The 9125-nt window shown below is 38.1% G+C and overlaps 1 non-coding gene across 1 annotated transcript; it reads left to right on the top strand.

Moving 5' to 3' along the window:
* Positions 1-246: 246 nt before the first annotated feature.
* Positions 247-372, top strand: Gm23494. The gene has a single exon (XR_003947724.1). It is a non-coding gene; the product is annotated as a U6atac minor spliceosomal RNA (small nuclear RNA).
* The last annotated feature ends 8753 nt before the right edge of the window (positions 373-9125 follow it).

Genomic DNA, 9125 nt, shown 5'->3' with positions numbered 1-9125 from the left:
TCTTGACTCTAGCTGCATATGTATCAAAGGATGGCCTAGTTGGCCATCACTGGAAAGAGAGGCCCACTGGACAGGCAAACTTTATATGCCCCAGTACAGGGGAACACCAGGGCCAAAAAGTGGGAATGGGTGGGTAGCGTGGTTGGGGGAAGGTATGGGGGACTTTTGGGATAGCATTAGAAATGTAATTGAGGAAAATACGTAATAAAAAAATTTAAAAAATTAAAAAAAAAAGAACTGAATGGTGTGTAGTATGAAAGGAGAGATGGTTAGCAATCCCCTTGACAAGGATGGAATAGGCCCTTGGGCCTAAAATTACACATATGGTTAAGGCATTGCTACCTTCTTCATGGCATCTAACCACTGTTTTTGGAAGTAGAAACAATAAAGAAAACACAGAGGGAGACAACTCTGGAGATAGAAAACCTAGGAAAGAAATCAGGAGCCATAGATGCAAGCATCACCAATAGAATACAAGAGATGGAAGAGAATCTCAGGTGCAGAAGATTCTATAGAAAACATGGAAACAACAATCAAAAAAAAAAAAGTGCATAAAGCAAAAAGATCCTAACTCAAAACATCCAGGAAATCCAGGACACAATGAGGAGACTAAACCTAAGGGTAATAGGTATAGATGAGAATGAAGATTTTCAACTTAAAGGGCCAGTAAATATCTTCAACAAAATTATAGAAGAAAACTTCCCTAACAAAAAGAAAGAGATGCACATGAACATATAAGAAGCCTACAGAACACCGAGAAGACTGGTCCAGAAAAGAAATTTCTCACAACACATAATAATCAGAACAACAAATACACTAAAAAAGGATAGAATATTAAAAGCAGTAAGGGAAAAATGTCAAGTAACATATAAAGGCAGGCCTATTAGAATTATACCAGACTTCTCACCAGAGACTATGAAAGCCAGAAAATCCTGGACAGAGGTTATACAGACACTAAGAGAACACAAATGCCAGCACAGGCTACTATACCCGGCCAAACTCTCAATTACCATAGATGGAGAAACCAAAGTATCCCATGACAAAACCAAATTCACACAATATTTATCTATGAATCCATCCCTTAAAAGGATAATAAAGGGAAAACTCCAAAACAAGGAGGGAAACTACTCCCTAAAAAAAGCAAGAAAGTAATCCTTCAACAAACTTAAGAGAAGATAGCCACAAGAACAGAATCCCAACTCTAAGGACTATAACAGGGAGCAGCAATTACTTTTCCTTAATGTCTCTTAATATCAATGGACTCAATTCCCCAACAAAAAGACATAGACTAACAGACTGGCTACATAAACAGGATTCAACATTCTGCTTCATACAGAAAACACACTTCATGGAAAAAGACAGATAGTATCTCAAGCAAAGAAAGAAGCAAAGTAAGAAACAAGCTGGAGTAGCCATTCTAATATCGGATAAAATCGAGGTCAAACCCAAAGTTATCAAAAAAGATAAGGAGGAGCACTTCATACTCATCAAAGGTAAAATCTTCCAAGATAAACTCTCAACTCTGAACATCTATGCTTCAAATGCAAGGGCATCAACATTCATCAAAGAAACTTTAGTAAAGCTCAAAGCACACATTGCAACTTACACAGTAACAGTGGAAAACTTCAACACCCCACTGTCATCAATGCACAGATGCTGGAAACAGAAACAAAATAAAGACACAGTGTAACTAACAGAAGTTATGAACAAATGGATTTGACATATATCTATAGAACATTTTATCCTAAAACAAAAGGATATACCTTCTCCTCAACTCCTCATGGTACCTTCTCCAAAATTGAACATATAATTGGTCACAAAATAGGCCTCAACAGATACAAAAATATTGAAATTATCCCATGCACCAGATCACCATGGACTAAGGCTGATCCTCAATAACAACATAAATAATAGAAAGCCAACATTCACGTGAAAACTGAACAACACTCTACTCAATAATACCTTAGTCAAGAAAAAAATAAATAAAGAAATTAAAGGCATTTTAGAATTTAATGAAAATGAAGCTAAAACTTACCCACACTTATGGGATACAATGAAAACAGTCCTAAGAAGAAAACTCATAGCTCTGAGTGCTTCTAAAAAGAAATTAGAGAGAGCATACACTAGCAGCCTGACAGCACACCTAAAAGCTCTAGAACAAAAGGAAGCAAATTCACCCAAGAGTAGTAGACAGCAGGAAATAATCAAACTGAGGGCTGAAATCAACCAAGTATAAACAAAAAGAACTATACAAAGAATCAACCAAACCAGGAGCTGGTTCTTTGAGAAAATCAACATGATAGATAAACCCTTAACCAGAATAACTACAGGGCACAGGGACTGTATTCTAATTAACAAAGTCAGAAATGAAAAGAGAGACATAACAGAATCTGAGAAAATCCAAAAAAACCATCAAATCCTACTACAAAACCCTAAATTAAACGAAACTGGAAAGCCTGGATGAAATGGACAATTTTCGAGAAAGATACCAGGTACCAAAGATAAATCAGGATCAGATAAATGATCTAAACCATCCCATTTCCGCTAAAGAAATAGAAGCAGTTATTAATAGTCTCCCAACCAAAAAAAGCCCAGGACCACGTGGGTTTAGTGCAGAGTTCTATCGGATACTCAAAGAAGACTTAATTCCAATTCTCCTCAAACTATTCCACACAATAGAAACAGAAGGTACTCTACCCAGTCCATTTTAAAAAAACCACAATTTCTCTAGTACAGAAACCACACAAAGACACAACAAAGAAAGAGAACTTCAGACCAATTTCCCTTATGAATATCGATGCAAACTTACTCAATAAAATTCTTGAATATTGAATCCAAAAACCCATCAAAACAATCATCCATCCTGATCAAGTAGGCTTCATCCCAGGGATGCAGTCATTGTTCAATACAGGGACATCCATCAACATAATCCACTATATAAACAAACTCAAAGACAAAAACCACATGATCATCTCATTAGATGCTGAGAAAGCATTTGACAAAATCCACCACCCCTTCATGATAAAAGTTTTAGAAAAATCAGGAATTCAAGGCGCTTACCTAAACATAATAAAAGCAATATACAGCAAACCAATAACAAACATCAATCTAAATGGAGAGAAATTTGAACAATCCCACTAAAATCAGGGCTAGACAAGGCTGCCCACTCTCTCCCTACCTATTCAATATAGTACTTAAAGTCTTAGCTGGGGCAATTAGACAACAAAAGGAAATCAAAGGAATACAAATTGGAAAGGAAGAAGTCAAAATATCACTTTTTGCAGATGATATGATAGTATATATAATTGACCCCAAAAATTCCACCAGAGAACTCCTAAACCTAATAAACAACTTCAGTGAGTTAGTTGGATATAAAATTAACACAAACAAATCAGTGGCCTTTCTCTACACAAAGGATCAAATGGCTAAGAAAGAAATTAGGGACACAACACCCTTCACAATAGTCAGAAATAATATAAAACACCTTGGTTTGACTCTGACCAAGGAAGTAAAAGATCTGTATGATAAGAACTTCAAGTCTGAAGAAAGAAATCAAAGAAGATCTCAGAAGATGGAAAGATCTCCCGTGCTCGTGGATTGGCAGGATTAATATAGTCAAAATGGCTATTTTGCCCAAAGCAATCTACAGATTCAATGCAATCTCCATCAAGTTCCCACGGAATTCTTCACTGAGTTAGAAAGGGCAACTTGCAAATTTATCTGGAATAACAAAAAACCTAGGATAGCAAAAACTCTTCTCAACAATAAAAGAATATCTGGTGGAATCACCATGCCTGACCTCAAGCTATACTACAGAGCAATTGTGATAAAAACTGCATGGTACTGGTATAGCGACAGACAAGTAGACCAATAGAATAGAATTGAAGACCCAGAAATGAACCCACACACCTATGGTCACTTGATCTTTGACAAGGGAGCTAAAACCATCCAGTGGAAGAAAGACAGCATTTTCAACAAATGGTGCTGGCTTAACTGGTAGGTGGCATGAAGAATGGGAATCAAACCATTCTTATCTCATTGTACAAACTCAAGTATAAGTGGATCAAAGAACTCCACATAGAACCAGTGACAGTGAAACTTATAGAGGAGAAAGTGGGGAAGGGCCTTGAACATATGAGCATAGGGGGAAAATTCCTGGACAGAACAGCAATGGCCTGTGCTGTAAGATCAAGAATTGACAAATGGAACCTCATAAAGTTGCAAAGCTTCTGTAAGACAAAGGACGCTGTCAATAAGACAAAACGGCAACCAAAGAATTGGAAAAGTTCTTTACCAATCCTAAATCAGATAAGGAGTAAATATCCAATATGTATAATGAACTCAAGAAGTTGAACTCCACAAAACCAAGTGACACTATTAAAATATATGGTAGAAAGATAAACAAAGATTTCTCAACTGAGGAGTACCAAATGCGTGAGAAGCACCTAAAAAAATGTTCAACATCCTTTATCATCAGAGAAAGGCAAATCAAAACATCCCAGATATTCCATCTCACAACAGCCAGAATGGCTAAGATCAAAAAGTCAGGTGACAGCAAGTTCTGGTAAGGATGTGGAGAAAGAGGAACACTCCTCCATTGCTAGTGGGATTGCAAGCTGGTACAAACACTCTGAAAATCTGTTTGATGGATCCTCATAAAATTGGACATAGTACTACTGGAAGATCCAGCAATACCACTCCTTGGCATATACCCAGAAAACTCCAACTTGTAATAAGTACAAATGCTCCACTATGTTCATAGCAGCCTTATTTATAATAGCCAGAAGCTGGAAAGAACCTAGTTGTCCTTCAACATTGTTACGGATACAGAAAATATGGTACATTTACACAATGTATTAATATGCAGCTATTAAAAAAATGAATTTATGAAATTCTTAGGCAAGTGGATGGCTCTGGAGGATATCATCCTGAGTGAGGTAACCCAATTACAAAAGAACACACATGATATGAAGTGTATATTAGCCCAGAAACTCAGACTACCCAAGATACAGTTTGCAGACCACATGAAACTCAAGAAGAAGGAAGACCAAAGTGTGGATACTTTGATCCTTCTTAGATGTGGGAACACAATCCCCATGGAAGGAGTTACAGAGACAAGTTTGGAGCAGAGACTGAAGGATTGACCATCCAGAGACTGGATACAGAGAACTGGGTATCCATCCCATAAACAACCACCAAACCCAGACACTATTGCAGATGCCAACAAGTTTTTGCTGACAGGAGCCTGATATAGTGGTCTCCTGAGAGGCTCTGCCAGAGCCTGGCAAATAGAGAAGTGGATTCACACAGTCATCAATTGGACAGAGTACAGGGTCCCCAATGACAGAGCTGGAGAAAGTACCCAAGGAGCTGAAGAGATTTGCAGCGCTATAGGAGTACCAGCAATATAAACTAACCAGTACCCCCTGAGCTCCCTGAAACTAAACCACCAACCAAAGAAAACACATGGTTGGACTCTTGTCTCTAGCTGCATATGGAGCAAAAGATGGCCTAGTTGGCCATTAATGGGAGGAGAAGCCCTTGGTCTTGTCAAGGTTCTATGCCCCAGTACAGGGAAATGCCAGGGCCAGGAGGCAGGATTTGGTGGCTTGGGGAGCAAGGGAGGGAGAGGGGTTGGTGAGAGGGAATAGGATTTTTGGAGAGGAAACTAGGAAAGGGGATAACATTTGAAATGTAAATGAGGAATATCTAATTAAAAATAAATTTAAAAAAAGACAGAATAGCATTGTAATTGTACAGAGACAGACATGTTGATCAATGGAATACAACTGAAGATCCAGAAATAAAACTACACACTTACAAATAGAACTACACACTTACAGTCACTTTATCTTTGACAAACCCACCCAAATTGTACAATGGTAAAAAGAAAGCTTCTTTAATAAATGGTGCTTGTGTTACTGGCTGTCTGTATGTAGAAAAATTAAAATAATACCTTTTTTGTCACCTTGCATAAAGCTCAAGTCCAAGTGGATAAAGGACCTCAACATAAAACCTGATACACTGAATTTAATATGAGAAATAGGGTAAAAGCCTTGAACTCATTGGCACAGGGGAAAATTTTCTACACAGAACACCAATGTCTCATGCTTAAGATAAAGAATTGATAAATGGGACCTTATGAAACTGGAAAGATTTGTAAAGCAAAGAACATAGTCAATAAGACAAATCGGCAACCTACAGATTGGGAAAAAAATCTTCACCAACCCCACACCTGAGAAACAGCAAATATCCAAAATATATCAAGAACTCAAGAAGCTAACCACCAAAAACCAAACAACACAATCTTAAAATGGTGTACAGTTCTAAACCGATAATTCATAACTGAGGAATCTCAAATGGCTAAGAAGCATCTAAAGAAATGTTTAAAGTCCTTAGTGATCAGGGAAATGCAAATCAAAACGACCCTGAGATTCCTCCTTACACTATTCAGAATGGCTAACATCAAAAACTCAGGTGACAACACATGGTGGAGAGGATGTGGAGAAAGAGGAATACTCCTCTATTGCTGGTGGAATTGCAAACTGTACAGACACTCTGGAAATCAATGTGGAGTTTCCTCAGTAAATTGCAAATAAATCCTCCTGAAGACCCAGCTATACCATTCTTGGGAATATACCCAAAAGATGCTCTATCTTTCCACTGGGGCATGTGTTCCACTATGTTCATAGTGGCCTTATTTGTGATAGCCAGAAGCTGGAAACAACCTAGATGTCCCATAAAAGAAAAATGGATACAGAAAATGTGATTCATTTACAACATTGGTATACAACTCAGAGATTAAGACCGAGGACATCCTGAGCTTTGCAGGCAGATGGATGAAACTAACTAAATAATATTTCTAAACAAAACATTTAAATCTGAATTCTACCGAATTTTCATTTTTAAGTAAATAACAAGTATGTGAGCAGAAAGACTTAACTTTCCCTGTGTGTAGTTTGCACATTTGAGAGTTGTTTTTATTTGTGCATGTGTGAAGTGATTGGTATCTATGTCTTTTTTGTGATCAGTGTCAGTACTCATTTTGAAACTCTGTGGTAACCCTGAAGGTGGACAGGATTTTAACACTTGCATGTGGAAATTTTCAGGAGGCCTGCTTAGTGAAACACATGTTTTGGAGAGAAAAGAAAAAGATACTGAGGTTCTTATCTGCCAATTAACTTTTAAATTTTTTTAAAAATTAGTTACAGATATGTTGCTGTACATAATTTAAAAAGTTATCCATGACAGCCTATTCTGTATATCTTAGCAGAAGCCTTTGGAGGGGGTACAATTAAAGATGGAAAATTTTCAAGTCAGAGAATTAAACTTAAAGGAGATTTAGAAAATGGTATGTTCAAAGACAAAGCAGCAATCTGGAAAATGTTTCAATGTTCTGGACAGCTTAGATAGTCTATAACGTATAAAGGAGTAGGTAGGTATACTAGAGGAGAATTAAGGCTGAACATTAGACTGAAGAAAATTTAAAAAGAAATGTAGGAAAGTCTCTGTGTTCTTATGTATAAATAGCCTTCATTGAAATGGAGCAAAAGAAAGGGGAAGAGGGCAGAAGTTATAGAAAGACAAGCTGAGAGTCTATAGAGATAAGGAGAGATGACAATGCTAAATGAATTATTTCATGTTTGGATTGTCAGTGAGAGAAACCAAGCATCCTTCTCTGCTCAGGTCACTGGTAAGCTTTTGGGTAGCCATGGGTATATAGTTGTAGCTACTATCCTCTGAACTTTGTTGTACTCACTCCTGGGAGAAGTTTAACATCTCTTTCTCTCCATATTTCTTGACTGGTAAGGGATGATGAACCCATTTTGTTATGTCTGTCATGCAAATTCGTATTTACAAAGCCTTTTCCCATATGCTATTATTATTCCACACCTGGCTGGGTCTGTCTTATAATGGCAGAGACCAGCCAAAATATCTATCAATTTCCCTTTTGCCTGCAGGAGGAGTTAAAATATGACCATGAAGATTGCCTGCTGAGACAATCAAAACGAATATTTACTTAGGCTAGTAATGATCAATGTCTTCTGAGTAATATGGAAATTGAGTTCAACACACAGAATAAAGCCGAGGCTCTGGAACTAAGTGAAACAGCATTGCCTAATGTACTCCCTGGCATAATTGCTTGTCTTTTTCTCTGCAATTTTCACAACACAGGGATCGTTTATGTGCACTTATACATTTTACTGTTGACTGCATGACTGTACAACACATTTGGGAGAAAGGAAGTCACAGAAATACGAATTCATCAAACATCCACAACTGCTTCTCTTTAACAGCCTCAGAGGAGAGACGCAGCATCAAGCCCACTTATACATTGTCAGAAACTGTCAAAGACAAAGCCTAGAATCTCGAATCTTGGTTGAATGCATTTCTTGCCTTAACTAGCAACTGTTCCGGGCACTTAGCAAATTACTAACTAAAATTCCTACCAGAAGGAAAAGGACAGAGTGCAAAGTGTTATCATTAACCTGCCTCACAAACGAGTTAAAGAACTCTGTATGTAAAGTGCTGTTAGCTATCTCACACCGAAACCCTATTAGCCCCAAACCTAGGGTACCCAAGATATAAGATACAATTTGCTAAACACATGAAACTCAAGAAGAATGAAGACTGAAGTGTGGACACTATGCCTCTCCTTAGAATTCGGAACAAAACACCCATGGAAGGAGTTACAGGGACAAAGTTTGGAGCTGAGATGAAAGGATGGACCATGTAGAGACTGCCATATCCAGGGATCCTCCCCATAATCAGCATCCAAACGCTGACACCATTGCATACACTAGCAAGATTTTATCGAAAGGACCCAGATGTAGCTGTCTCTTGTGAGACTATGCCGGGGCCTAGCAAACACAGAAGTGGATGCTCACAGTCAGCTAATGGATGGATCACAGGGCTCCCAATGGAAGAGCTAGAGAAAGTAGCCAAGGAGCTAAAGGGATCTGCAACCCTATAGGTGGAACAACATTATGAACTAACCAGTACCCCGGAGTTCTTGACTCTAGCTGCATATGTATCAAAAGATGGCCTAGTCGGCCATCACTGGAAAGAGAGGCCCATTGGACTTGCAAACTTTATATGCCCCAGTACAGGGGAACGCCAGGGCC

The sequence above is a fragment of the Mus musculus genome, chromosome 8 (genome assembly GCF_000001635.26).
Source record: "Mus musculus strain C57BL/6J chromosome 8, GRCm38.p6 C57BL/6J".
Classification (NCBI taxonomy): domain Eukaryota; kingdom Metazoa; phylum Chordata; class Mammalia; order Rodentia; family Muridae; genus Mus; species Mus musculus.
Note: the sequence above shows the minus strand (reverse complement) of the source record. Positions and strands in the feature narration are given on the sequence as shown.